The sequence below is a fragment of the Thunnus thynnus genome, chromosome 11 (genome assembly GCF_963924715.1).
Source record: "Thunnus thynnus chromosome 11, fThuThy2.1, whole genome shotgun sequence".
Classification (NCBI taxonomy): Eukaryota; Metazoa; Chordata; class Actinopteri; order Scombriformes; family Scombridae; genus Thunnus; species Thunnus thynnus.
The window spans coordinates 13,983,763-13,999,181 of record NC_089527.1 but is presented as its reverse complement, the minus strand read 5'-3'; the positions used below and the strand labels follow the sequence as shown (position 1 = coordinate 13,999,181).

Sequence of the window (15,419 nt, the reverse complement as noted above, 5' to 3'; positions counted from 1 at the left end):
AAAACAAAATAGAGAGTCAGTGTTTTCCCCCGAATATGGCTATTCTCAGGGTGGAAATGCTTCCGAATGAACATTTAGACCATCACGGGACACTAAAACTGTCTAGCTTTTTAAGATTGGTGAGGCGGCTTTCATGGCAGGTTTTACAGAGTGTTGAGTTAAGTTTCACTAGCTGTGGTCAGGGAAGGAAGCTGCGGATGACAAAGACTGGCTGGTATCTGATTTCTTTTAAAAGGACAATACCAGCTTCACAATGTGAGTCCGCTTTGGTTTCTGCTGCCCAAAGAAATGCTTCTTTGATGGGGAAAGAGGGTGTGTGTGTGTGTGTGTGAATACCGTATGTGTACTGATGGTGACGTGGCACAGATACCCTCCGAAAGTTTTGTGTTTAACTCTGTCTGTATTGTTTCCTCAGGAAATAACCGCGGTGTGACTGATACTAGCACACACACACACAGACTCACAGTCTGCTGTACAAGATCCAAGAATGATAATAATAGCACAAGGCAAATGTGTGAGGCGAACAGTTCTCAATATGTGCACTTGAGCTTGAGAGCATCCGTTTATACAGAAAGAGGTTGCGTGCGAGCGTGTAAGAATGAGAGCCGGGTGTACCGTATTTGCACAGAACAGCAACTCCGGTGAAACCTGTAAGCCTTGCTTTGGGAGGAAGACGAGTCTGGTTATTTAACTCGTGTTCCCCACTGAAATGAGCCGGGGCTGCACAGACTCCCAGTAACATTTACTCTGCAGGGTGCTACACTGGAAATACATTTCTGCTGAACACGCACTTCTCCAAGTGTCTCAACCCAACCACCACAAAACACCCACTCCACCGCACCCCTAGGACACAAAGTCACAGAGATAAAAGTTTAGAAAGTCATGACTTAGTCATTTCTGAGCAAAGGTAATAAATGAATGTGATAATCCAGGGTTTTACATTTGTCGTATTTTGCCTTTTAGATGCTAAATATAAGTGACTTTTTAAAAAATTTGTATCTCAGTTCAACTTTCATTTTGCACACTCTCACACATTTCTACATGTTTTTTTTGTTATATACTCTTCTCTCTATCTGTGTCTTTAGACTGAACACAAATTTTAGAGGTAGAGAGATTGCGTGCAAAGAAAAATGCATCGTACATTTTTCACTCGAGCAGAAACATTTGCACGTATCCCGGGGCTTATGAATCTGCTTCATAAATGTACAGAGACTAAGAGGAAAAAGAAGAGAGACCTGAGGGAAACAACAAAAAGAACAGGAGTGTCTGATGAGTTCAGTCAGATGCTGAACACACACACACACACACAAACGGTTGGTTGCTACAGTAGTAATGTCGCTGGTACATGGGGTGTTTGGCACAAATAAACACAAACTGTCCAGTGGACAATGACGCGAGGAAAAATGAGGTTTGCTTACTGTCTGAATACACTGACGGGCAATACACTTCTAATACATAACTGTGTTCTTAGTCCAACATATTAAGAAAACTATACTGTTGAAATACGACAACACTAAGCCAATTAACGGCAATACTTAGCTGAGCTGATCCATCGTCCCCACGGTGTTTGGATCCTGCCAAATTTTTGCAGCTATATTTCAGTTATATTTACAGATAGCTTTCCTGTAGTCCAAACTGCTCAGGAGTGTCCCTCGTGTCAAACAGTCTTCATATCATAATTGGTCACTAGTGTGTTGTTTCAAACACACTAGTGCTGTTAGTGTGCCTTCCAAGTTTAGTCCAGGGAGTTTACTTTAAAAGGACCCCTGCAAATGCTAACCATGCTTTCAGCGATGTCTCATCACTATACACACAATATATTGTTTACACTATCAGCAGGATTCTATGCCTATATATGTCTGCACCTGTGTGTTTGATTTGTGGCAGATGTGCATTTCTGTTAGTATATGTATGTGAAACACAAATTAAAGAAAAATGAATGATTCACGTCAACAGTTAGCATAATTCGTTATTCGCTTCTTTGTGTGTGTATGATTATGTGCGGGTGTGTAATATGCAATATGCTGCAGCAGCAGAGGGTGATGGGAGTTGTAGAGGTGGAGCCACAGGAGAGTCGGGAGGGGGGGGGGGAGTAAGGCGAGAGTCTTGATGTCTACTTGGATCGTGCCAGGATGTCTGGGCCTGTCTGTAGTTCACCTGCGCTGGTCTGTCACACACACACACACACACACACACACACACAGGCAGGAATGGGTGCACACATACAGGCAGCAATACACACAAACACACACTTCCAAGGGCATTGTATGTATACATATGCATTCTCACCCTCTGCTTCTCTCTCTCTCTCACACACACACACACACACACACATGCATAACGTACTCTTAAATCACAAGATGCTGATTTATAGAGAGGTTTATCTCTCTCTCTGTGACCCAGTAACCGCTACCCCTGGGTCTCTCTCTCTCGCTCTTTCACTCTCTGCAGTAACACATGGCGGGACACCCTGTGGTGAGGTGTGTCAGTTGAGGAGTGATTTAGCGCCGCTCTGCCCCCAACCACTGCTGAGACACCTGCCCCATGAATTCCAACTGCACACACATACACATCCGCACATATTTCTATGGATGCACACAGATGCTTGCATTTGTACATGTGCATACAGTATGGGCACATGATGAACACACACATAGTAGCTTTACTGGCATAATCTCTTCACACACAAATAGTCCATATTGTCCGAGGAGACCCTATTTTACTGTTTCCACAAAGCTTTGCATACTTGGCTCTTTGTGAATCATCATCTAAGATATTCAGTCATGAATCCCTGAATTTCTTCCTGCCACTTAATCCTTTTCAGAGGGATTTGATACTGGACATACTGGATGGCAGGGAGAGAAACACCCCTGATCCTTTTTGTTCAAATTAGCTTCCATCTGCAAGTTATCACAATATGTTACAACATCAACGAAATGCCTGAAAGAAGCTCACAGAGGAGTGCTCTGACTGGCTTCAAGTTATAGCTATAATGACACTATATAAGAGCTATAATAAGACTCCCTCACACAAACTATGGCTGTATCACATAGCTATGTACATAGCAGAGACTTTATAAGAGGTCAGATCTGAATTTACAGTGTGATTTTGTGCATGACACCTGCTTCGAGACAGTTAAGAAATTTTTTTTTACAAGGGCATCAGCTAAATCAGTCTCTATGAAAGCTAATTTAAAGAAACACAAGAGTGTGTTTACAATATAATAGTACATTTTCAAGTCGTTTTTGTTAAGGGACACATGCCTCTTGTAGGAATTAGTAAAATTGTCACGGGAATGAACATTTCCTCCATGTGTGTGGACATTTCAGGGGAATCATAAAGTTCAAATATGCAGCCAATGAAATTTCCCTTCATGGTAACACGCGTAAATGCTTTCCATCTAGCAGTTATTTTCCATGACAACCGTATAAAATGATTGTTTGCAGCTGTCCAAAATAAGTATTCAAATAAAATAAGAATTTAGATTTGGATGAAAGTGTCATGCAGATTCTTGGGCGGGAATAAAAAAAATCTTTTCTTGTTTGTCCAGATCAAAACGGATGAATGAGATAGGGCTAATCTGAATGCACACAAAACCGTAAGCGGAAGGGGCTGCAACATCGGCAAGGTGGTGTGAATGTGATTATTATTTTGTTATACGAAACCTTGATCAAATTGCCTCTCATTTATCCCCCGCGGCATGCGGGAGAATCCGATTAGGCACCTCAGGCCTGGACTCCGCTGAGGAATTCAAAGACCTTTAGACAAAGAGATTCTGACCTTCCCGCTTCTGTCAGAGATTCACTGTGTGATGTTCACTTTCAAGGTGAGACCTAATGAGATACACATGAAATATTCGGTTTGGCATGATTTAATGAGGTAAAGAAAGGTGTGTTACTTTGCAATATGGTGTTATATATTTGTGACATGTCCACTGGCGCCTCAGGAGTGTACCGGGAATATAAGACTCTGAGCATTAATGTTATAAAAATATTGATAGCGCAACATGTGACTCCGATTATTATTCTTTGTTCCTTGTCTTACCTCGATTTCTCTTCGATGAGGAGTATAACGTTGTCAGTGAGTAATGTCGTGGGTGACAAATTGAGCCCTGGTTTTTTTAGCTTATATTTGTTTACATTTTTAGCAAATTACCACCGTTAAAAGTATGCCAAATGAACTATTACCAGTTCCTGTTTGCAGTATACTCATGGATGTACAGATAGTTATCACCAGATTACTTGATTCTCAACAAGTTCCGGATTTGTAGGGAACGTCTTTTTTAAATGATGCAATATTTTCAGGAAGTGTAAGTCACACTGAATCAAAAAAATAGGTGTATCATATCTGTGTGTTCAGATTTGACAGAGTTATAGGTCAAAGAAGGAATACAACTTTTGTGGCAAATTGCGGCTCATGTCTCTCCCTCCACACCCCCCCTTGACCTCCCTTGCACCGCTCACAGTTTGAAAAGGGTTAAGGTAAAGCTAAAGTCAATTTTTTTGATTTACAATTAAAGAGCAAGGGTACATTATTAGCTGAAGAACCACTTTTATTTAATTTGCACAGTACAATTCCACCTGATCATGTCTTATCACTCCTGCTTACAACGTGCTTTTCTTTTGAAAATCCTATACGCCCCGACACATATGCATCCCTCACAGACGTAATCTACAGAAAGCTTTACTGAAAAAGTGAAGAAACCCTTTCAGCTTCAGACAGTGGAAACTAAAAGTGGATAAAAGTGTTATGGATCAAATCATATAGTTTACGCCGCTTCCCGTAGCAACAGACTCAAACCAGATGTTGAAATGTTAGACTGCAGAAAACCAGCGTAACACTTATTTGTTTCAGAACGCAACCATCTTGTCCACATAATATTCAATAAGAAAAGAAAATGTGCTTATCAGATTTGGATGAAAGAATGTTATTTTAATTTTTACTAACATACGTGATGGTAGGTGGAGACTAGAAAGCAACAGCCAGGAGTTTTAAGTATTTCTATATTCCTTCAGTTTTGAATTCATCCCAGCGTCCATTTCCCAGTCTGGATAATACAGATCCCAGTGAGAGTAACACTGTGGGCAATATGAAAGCCAGACTGTCATGCTGTCTGTGGTGAAAGGAGCCTGGGGGCTCTTTAGCATATAGCAGCGGCCACATACCGAGGCATGTGTGTAGGTGTCTGTCAGCGTATGTATATGTGTTTATGTCCTTCAGTCGTCCTCAGGTGCTCCAGCAGTGAAAGTGGTTTTTCCCCTAGTGGGCTTTACTGCATTTCTCCACCCAGATCTCAGCAGGCAGAGTAACTTCTCCCCAACTGGGGCTCATTGTCAGCAACCATATGGACGCTTATTCATCGGAATTACAATAAACACAGGACTCAACCGGAGTTAAAACATATGTCGGATTTATGAAGTATGAAATCAATGCGTTATTCAAAGACGGAAAAATAACAATTCACTGTTACATAAAAGCTACTACAAAAGACAATGGTTATCCGTATTGTAGTGCTACCAGTTGTTTATTAGGACATCGTGTTGTGAGTCACAAAGTTTTCTTGTTGGGAGACAGATGTCGTCAGTGTTCTGGTACAAGAGATGAGATGTGTATGAAGTTTTTTTGGTTGCATTAGTGCATTTTGGATGTGAGATTAACTGATGAGTTGAGCTGCATGCTGGTAAAGGGAACTGTGTGAAGAGTTTTCTCACTATAGAGAAATGTGTTAAAAACTATAATGTGACTGAAACTTTTCTTATGCTTATGTCTTTTCAATTTAATTGAGAAAGGTGATATTAATGTAATGCTGCATTTTCTTTCAATCAAATGATACAATTCTAAGTGTCGTAGTTTATGTTCGCATGCTATATTGCACCGATGTGATTGTATAAGTATACTTTTTTTTTTGTTCAAGCCTTGCTGACTGAGCACATTGAGTTTCACCATCACCACCAAGTGGGTCACCATCGTGCATGTGTGTGTGTGTGTGTCCAGCAGCATTGTAGATGACCTATTTTCTCTTAAAGCTGAGAGCATGTCCTCTCTGGCATTGGTCAATAACAATAAAACCGCCCTGGTGTTGCTTGTCTCTCAAAAAAGGACAACGTGTACATGCTGTTCTTATCCAGTCGTCATAAAGCTATTCATCGACCTATCTACACATGGGTCCATTTCTCAGTCAGGTTCAGACTGCTGACACAGGGGGCAACACATAGTTTTAAGTCAACAACATATATTTTTCCCAGTAACAAGCCATAATGCTTATTATGTATTTCTGCCACTTTTATTTCAACAGATGACACTATGGGAGTTGTAACAGAAAATGGATGCACTAGATTACTTTTACCAGTGACATATATATATATGACATTACTTATGGAGTTCCAGTGAACAATAACACTTGTATAAATCCTTTACTTACCAATGGTAATCTGGGCAGAGGATGGAAAGTCTGTCTGAGCTCCACATCCCTGAATTTTCCCATATCAGCCTGGAAATGGCATCATGGTTGCCGCTGGCTACTATTGTCCCGCATGGGATTGTAGTACAATGGATCGTCCAGCTCTAAATCACAGAGATGACGACAGCCAGTGTGTTTGTGTGAATGTGTGTTTGGTGTACATGGCTGATTATCAGTTGTATTCAAAAAAAAGCACAATAGTCCTGTAAAGGATGAGTGAAAGCAAATGGGTTTAAATGCCAGTTAGGTTGTGCAGCGTGTGTTTCCAGGGAGTGTAACAGTGGAATGTGTGTGTGTGTATGTGTGTGTGTTCGGGAAACTGTGAGGGCATTACGAGGTCAGTGTCATCTTCAAACACAACACAGTGCCTGCATACACACACACACACACAGATGTACACACTGGTGTGTTGGGTTTGTAAAGATGTAATGGCAGTGTGTGTGTGATGGATCAAGACAAATAGGTCTATTGTTGTTGTCAGCGTATGGTTAGTGTTTGTGTGTGGGAATGCTAACGGGGCTAATATGGATAAAGAGAGGACTGTGTGTGCATGTGTGTAAGGGAATGAAAGACACACAAGCACATATATATATATATATATATAGAGAGAGAGAGAGAGACTGTGATTCCCTGCTCACTCTCTTTCCATCTTTCTTCCTCAGTTTGTCTCCCATTTGCTCTCACCCTCCCTCATCCTCTCTTTTTTCTTCTCTCCAGGTCCCTCTCTATTACAGTTTAGGGTAACAAATTGATCAACATATAATTTGGACATATACATTTGTTAAAAGCGTTAATGTCCTGTCTCCCTGCATCTGCGTTATTGCAATTACCATTACCCTGATGCCTGTGTGTGTGTGTGTGTGTGTGTGTGTGTGTGTGTGTGTGTGTGAGTGTGTGTGTGTCTTTAGAGAGTGTGTTTCTGCTGGTGTGCTGGTTGTCCTGGATTTTCTTACTGACCCGGCTAATCTCTGGAGTGTGGAGTGTGTAGGAAACGGTTATCACATCCTTGATGGATACAGCAGGGAGTTGATCCATGCCTCAGCGTGTGTGTGTGGTTTACAGTACTTGCCCTGTTTTGCCCCACTTTATTGTCCTTCACATAACAGCAGCTTTACACACACACACACACACACCCACACACACACACACATGCTCTATTTGTTTAGTTTTACTATAAGAAAAGGCACCACATGTGGTATCTGTCACATATTATATATTAAATTTAGATACAGGTGTACTTTTTTAAACTTTTTGAGTTTGTTGTTAATAGAATTTTTTTTTAAAAAAGAACATTTTTTATTTTAAATGATACTAAAGAGATTTGTTTGAAATTTTAATGGATCACCTTTGTTTTTTTAAAATCTCCCACAAATCTGACATTTAAAAACATCTTGAGGCTTTAAATGAGTAGTTTGAATCAATATTAGTGGGAAAATCTATATTTTTGAATTTATAGGGTATTACAATGATGCCACAGAGTAGCAGCTCAGCGAGCAAGGAGGCTTATACAGTATTCAAACAGACATCTGACATGTTGATTTTTCCCCCTTCAACCGAGCAGAGCTTTTGTGAAAAACAATGAGACAAGTTCAGTAGCTCATTTTTTAATCATCAAGGTTAGACTGATATATGAGGTCAATATTTGCTTCTATTAAAGTCTAATTTAGTGCAGTCAGCCCACTTTGATTATACTGCACGGCTGATTTGATGATTAATAGTAATCATCAACATACTCCTCATCTACTGGAAATAATTGTGTTTAATTTTGAACAGTAATTATGGTAAATCAGTGTGTTTTTTGGAAAACATATCAGATATTAAATGTTAAATATAAAAGGTGAATAATGTGCTTGCGTGGTTTGGAGTGTTTCTACTCACAAACATGTGTTTTCTTTCTGCTTTCCTGTCTGCTACTCTACCCGTAATGTAGACCTTCTTCACCTTGCACTTCCTCCTCTTCTCTCTCACCTCCCTACATCTTCCTCCTCTACCTCCCTTAGTCTTCCCTCTTCTTCCTTTCAGCCTCCTCTTATCCTCCTCATCAGCCTGCTTTATTATGCAAATCAGTGTTGGATCAGATCACTTAATTAAGCTCGACTGTGCCAGCTTGCGCGTGCGCAAGCACACACACACACAAACAAAAAAACACACAAACACACACCGGACTACACATGTTAACTGTCCCTTGCACGGACAGACACTGCTGGTGGTTCTGTGGTGTGATGATTAGTATTCTGGACCCTGAATCATACACACAGCGCATCTAGGCAGCAGAAGAGTCTCTTTGAGTGGGTATAGATAAACAGACTTGAATAGCAGGGTCTCTTCAGGCCATTAGCCTGCAGTTAGCATCACAAACTCCAATCTGGCCCTCCACTGCTCAGCTGATGAAGCCAACTGCTTCATTTTTGTGGCTGCTGAAATTGCAGCTTATGGGGTCATGGTAATGATAGGCTGAACATCAGGGTCAGAAATTGATCCGGTGGCCCATTTTTAGGTTCTCTGTGAAAGCTAGATGAGCTAGTTTTCATAATACAGAGCTGGTTTATAGGTGGTTTTAAATTAAAAGCTAGTTAAAATAGAGCAAAGAGCTCGAAACATCCAGAATCATAGGAGCAGTATTAACGTATTGTTACATTTTTAACCGAGTCATTATATACTGTAGATTTGGTTTCATTGGGTGAAAATTGAAAATCTCCATGTACTAGGCATTTCCATTTTGGAATGTGTCAATGATGAACCCATTTGATGAATCAATGCAAAATTTTCCTCATATCACAGATCTTTATTTCCTTTATCGTTCAACCTCGATCTACCGAGTGTTCCCATTCCCAGTTACTGGTAGCTGTACTGACATATAGATCTCTAACAAATGAACAAAGAAACCGCTAAACACCGCTGATGTTTCTGCTTTATCCTACCTGATTCTTCCTCCAGCTTCTGTTGTGCCGGCACAAGACTGGAAAAAAAATACACTATAAAAGCATCAACAGTTATAATCTTAAGTGCTGAGAGCCTATCACAGGTCTTTGTTGTATTCTGATTAGCTTTGGCAGCTTCCATTAGCTACATTCACTGAAACTGAAGCTTTAAAGGTTTAGTCATGTCCTCCAGTTGATGGTTACCGGCTCTGGAGGCTCAGAATCACGTCCCTGTTCAGCCTGGCAGACAAAAGTACATTGGTCAGCCATACTGTCAGATGAATAAACTCCAGCATGTTCCCAACGTGATTATCATGACAAATGACAATAATTGAAACATAAGAGAGATGGAATGTGTAGCAATTTGCCCTAAGACACAACCCATCAATTTTGATGATTGCTTTCATTTATACTTCTGACAAAAAATGAGTTCATTTGATCGGGTTAGGGACATAATAGTTTCAACAAATTAATTGTAATTCAACATAATGGATCTGATGGTCTGTATTACTTTGTGTGTCGGAGTAAAACTGTAACAATGTGTCTTTCTCTTTCTGCATTGGTATGTGTTTGTTATAGTGATTGTCTTGGCGTTGTATCTGGCAAGTTTTTTTGTGTTAATATTTGGTTTTTGGATGAAATCAAATACCATTTTGATGTCAAAACAAACATTTATACATGCATCATTAAGCCTGTTTTCTCCTCTAAAACAGAATTGAACACTTTCAACACACTTAAACTCTCCTCTGATATTTAGACGGATGATGCGTATGTATGCATTTTTCTCATTAGTCAACAATGTGCTCTTGTCATACCATGGTGTGCTGTTTTCATGCAATGACATAATTATCAGGCAGTAAAATTTGCCCAACAAAATGTACCATGGTTTCATAAAAGACTTTGACCTTTTTCAGATATCTGTAACTTATTACTGGGTTGGCTCACAGGGGAATTTCAAGGCAGGGGGGCAAGATGTTTACTGTTGCCATGTTTCCAGAAACATTGCAAGTGGCTCCGGATAAGAACGGCAGCCAAATGCCTAAACTTTCATTTCAAAGAGAGCTATTGCAATTAAGGAAAGAACGACGCAGCAAAAGAAAGACGGGAAAGCCACAGAAAAGAAGTAGAAGAAGGAGGGCGGGACGGGGAGGGGAAGTATAGACGGAGAGAGATGGAGGAGGAGGAGGAGGAGGAGAGAGGGATTGAAAGTCATTGTGATCTTGTCGGTTTGAAAAAGAAAAGAGGTGGAGGTGGTATGAAAACAGGAAATCAATTGTTAGGTCAGAGTTTTTCCCTAGCGCCGCTTGCAGCTAGACTGAAACTTGAAGTGTATGTTTATTTGACTGACCATGAGAGGGAGAAACGAAGAGCAATAAGCTTCAAATTAGGCCGACACAAAGAAGGGGGTCAAGAGCAGAGGTACTTTCTCATTTCCCTCGTGTGACACCAATCAATTTACAAGAAACGAGTGAGAACAGGGGTCGAGAGGATACGAGCCATGTGAGAGGTAACATGTTGAGCGTAATCCCCGGTCACATTTCTCTGATGATTACAGTATATTGCAATAAATGCCTTTATGTGATTATAATTTATCATTTCTGGACACAATGGCTACCACTGGATGCTCTGCTAACGTTTTAGAATTGAAAAAAGTTTTGTGTAATTGAGCTTTACTAATTACAGTGTTCTGTGTTTGAAAACCACTCATCATGAAGTTGGAGTCTTAATTAGTTCAAATATTCTATTAAAAATAAATGTTTATCCAGGTTTATCCTCAGATTTATTTTCTGATACTCCAGATAGACTAAATGCAGTACATAAAAAGAGCATGAAAGTAGTTTCTTGGAGAAATAATGATACTTTACCCAGAGTAATTCTATCAAATATGTAGCAACATACAGGGCTGTACTTTACTTGTCATAACGTGAAAAAACTCACAAAATATCACATTTAAATTGTGAAAAATCATTGCCTTAGAATCACTGTAACAAAAAATACTTGTTCCTTGTACTGACTGGCTAACATGCCCCCCCCCCGACACACACACACACACACACACACACACCAGCACTACTGCACTGTAGCACTAGCACACGATCATTACTGCCCCTGGCTTTTACTCTATGGTTTTTATCCTCAGCTTTGCATTTTAATTTGTATATGAATTAGGTATGTATTTTATGTATCACGGCGCCTCACAGAAAATAAAATAATTTGAATTGAGTTGTTGTCTCAAAAATTCTTTTGAAGTCGGTCCCATTTAAAACATAATTCAGTCTCATCAAGGTCAGGTCAGGTTTTCAACTAACATGTAGAAAAAAGGCGGGGACTACATGTGACCACTAAGCTATCCAGCAGTCATGTTAATTATTGATGAGGGTGTCCCATGACCTAGACTATTGATTGAGCAAATTGCAGCCCCAGTTATTTATACAACCACCATATCATGTGGCTGCTGCAGTTGTATACGTGTGCACGTGTAAGTGCTCTGCTCTTTAAAAGTGAATGAAGAGATTGTGTTTCAGGCATCATTTTTAAAGAAAGCACCGAGACATTGTGTTACACCCTCGTGAGTGTATGCAAGTATTTGCAAGAATTTCAACTTGAATGTTTATGTGTGTGTGTGTGTATCACAAAGGACTACTTAGAGGGACAGTTATCCAATCCTTACATGTTGTTTCTGCTACTGTTATTGATCTGAAAATACAGTAAATAAAAGATGATTCATCGGGGATAACCTTCATAGCAGTGGTGCTCTTGTGAAAGTGTGTGTCTGTCTCTTTTCACACACACACACACACACATGCACAGATCTTTTAATTAATCACACATACTCTGTCATCTGAAGAGGTGCTGCATTTCCTCTCCTGGGGCACACACATGCACACACACAAACACACACACACACACTATTATACCATCCATTCATGCCCATGCACACACTGCTGGCGAATGTCAGTGTAACACATCTCGGCTCTCCTCTAGATGAGGAGTTAACCTCCTTTGAGCCGAATCTGATTTTACCATCAGCCTCTGTCAGAGCCTTTATCCTGGCAGACACGCTGGGAAGAAACAGAACCTTTATTATCCTTTTCCAACAGTTATAAAAATATTTTTAGGGTTGTGGTCAAGAAAATACAACATATCACCACTGTCATATGAAAACCTCATACCGTTAAGTGCAGCTTTGGTTATTAATTTTTACATGGAAAGTTTATGGGATCCACTCTGTGCCTAATAAGTTTCACGGCTGTGTTACAGACTGAGAAGTCCCTGTATATATTTTTAACTTTCAAGTGGAAATGAGGCTGTTTTTCTTACGTTTGCGGAGTGTTGACTTGCCAGAGTTATCTGTCCGAGTGAAGTACGATGGCAGTTGCAGAGGGTCACGTTGAACGGAAGGGGGTCTGAGCTAACTCAGAGTGAACAATTAATAAATAAGTTTGAATAACTATCTTCTTACAGGCTTACAAAGCCTTACGACTACCTAAATCATGTCTTTATCTCTGTCATCTGTCTTAATTTGTTATTCTGACATAAACACAAAAACTTTTATGATTACAAGAATAGCATAAAGAGTTCTGCTTATGAAAACAAAAGAAAAAAATCTTGCCAAGAAGTTTTGCTTTGGAAATGCATATCTTCATAATTGATTAGTGTCTAATCCACAGTGAGAATGATGCCAGGAGTTAGTAAATGCAGTAGCTAAATAGAAACAGATCCAGTTGGACTCCAGCCCAGTGGTTTGACTGTCCAATGAATACAGTGAAGGCATCTTTCATTGGTGTAGAGGTGAAGTTTTAGGGGCATGTGTGCTTTGTCAAAGGTTGTTGTTTGTGGATAAAGGGATCAGTCGAAGACCGCGTCTCCCACTGTTATGAGGTTAATTCATTATACATTTTGTCTGTTTATCTACATCTTCTGTTTTATGTTCATTGTGAGTTTCTGCTGACCCAGCGGTTATCCTGCTTCTTCTCTTACCTGATTGGCTGGGTGTGCCTGCTGTCGGCTCTAATTTCCTGGTGTATCCTCCAATCAGGGTGGTCTGTGTTGGGTGTGTCAGCAAATACTGTGGTTGTCATTCCACTACCAGGATCGTATTTGGCTGTTTAAACATGCTTCACATTCTATTACTCTCACACGCACGCACACACACACACACACACACACACACACACACATACGCACTGTTGATGGGAGGTTGTGGAGTATTTAGTGCAGCACGGGGACCTTGGTGTGCCAGTGTCAGTGATGGATATGGCAGTAGTATCAGCAGTGTTGGCTTTTGCAGGAGTGTGTTGTCCACCACTGGGATCTGTCAGACATGTCCTGCTGAGCCCACACATTCTGCTGGCTCGCTACTATTGCTGCAAGCCATTTTTTTTAATCTAGTGTGTATGTGTGTGTGCGTGTGTGTGTGTGTGTGTGTGTGTGTTTGTGAGTGAGAGAGAGAAAGAACAAAACAAGCTTGTTTGACAGAGTAAATGTGCAACAGCATCAGATTCATGTCAGAGTTCCATATTTGCATTTTAATAAAAATCAGATCTTGTCCAACATTTGTCTTCCAGCTCTGATATTTATAGATATGATGCAATTTCAGATGACTGATTATTTATTTTATGATTAATCTACCTTGTTTGTCTGTGGGAGATTAACTAAATGCAGTATTTTGATGGCGTTGGTAGCCCAGGAGGACTGTTTCACTTGCAAAAACAGTCAATACTTTTTTAGACACAAAATGGTCACATTGAAAGATATTGAATTAGCAGCTTAAAAAGGGACATATCATGCTTTTTGTGAATTTCTGTTATTTATATACCATTATCGTGTTGGATGTCTATGTTAAACATGCCTTACATTTGCAACATTACCTCTACTTCCTCCTCGTTATGACATCAAATCTAGTCTTTGTTGCTAAGGTTGTTTCCATGGGTCGGTCTCTTTGTCCGCTCTCATATTTCGAACCGGAATTGGGGTCGAACATGTACGGATGTATTTGAAAAGTTTCCATTTCAAGTAAAGAACAAGTAAAAAAAAAAAAAACCCTACTAGTGCTGTTTGTTTACTTAGCCTACTGAGGTGCTGGAAGTCTGCCAAGCTTCCAGCTAATCAATCAGAGCAGAGTGGGCTCATCAGGAGGGGGGGGGGGGCATTAAAGAGACAGAAGCAAAAAACAGCCAGTTTCAGACAGAGGCTGAACTGAGGGGTCACATAAAGGACCAGTATAAGTTAGTTAAGTTTTTTGAACTGTAAATCAAGCAAAGATAATCCTAGTAGAGCCCCAGAATATAAATATAAACCTGGAAACGTGCATGACACGTCCCCTTTGACCCGTTTCACTTGAACGTTAAGGTCTATTTTGATTATGAATAACGTTGTCATTTTTTTTTGCAATTAAAGCCCGTACGCTGAAGTAGAATTCATAGTCGCTGTGTTGGAAATAACTCTAGTTTGTAGAATGACTGTTGATGTTAAACCCTAGTGGCAATAAAATTGACTTCATCTTGGAGAGAGGCTTTTTGTAGGCTTAAATGCTTTGTATCCCTGTATCCCCATCAAGCCTGGATAATGTGACAAAGGTTCCAATCTGCAATTGAGGAGAAGAATAGAAAACAGAAGAGAATAAAGGAGCAGAGTAAAACTTAACAGATGAAAGAGGAAGGAAGTTATTTATTTGTTTTTTTTTTGTCCTACCCTTGATCTTCCTTCCTACACAAAATCTCATACACACATCTCTCTCTCTCTCTCTCTCTCTCTCTCTCTCTCTCTCTCTCTCTCTCTCTCTCTCTCTCTCTCTCTATCTGTCACACACACACACACACACAATGTACGTTATACATGCACAGGTAGAGTGTCACCCTAGTTGCACAGATTGCAACAGATTTGTGGTGAGTAGGAGTTAAAAGAGCTGAGTGCAGATTTAATACCACAGATATTTAAAGAGAACAGCCCTTTTATCTGAGGCGACAATTTGCATTATTCATGTTGCGCCTTGTGCGAGCCGAAGAGAGAGAGAGAGAGAAACAGAGACCAAGACA

The 15,419-nt window shown here is 40.2% G+C and overlaps 1 protein-coding gene across 6 annotated transcripts in view; it reads left to right on the top strand.

Annotated features, from left to right (window-relative positions):
* epha3 (eph receptor A3) overlaps positions 1-15,419 on the top strand; it is a 103,340-nt gene that overhangs the window by 39,811 nt on the left and 48,110 nt on the right. The gene's annotated exons all lie outside the window — the stretch shown is intronic.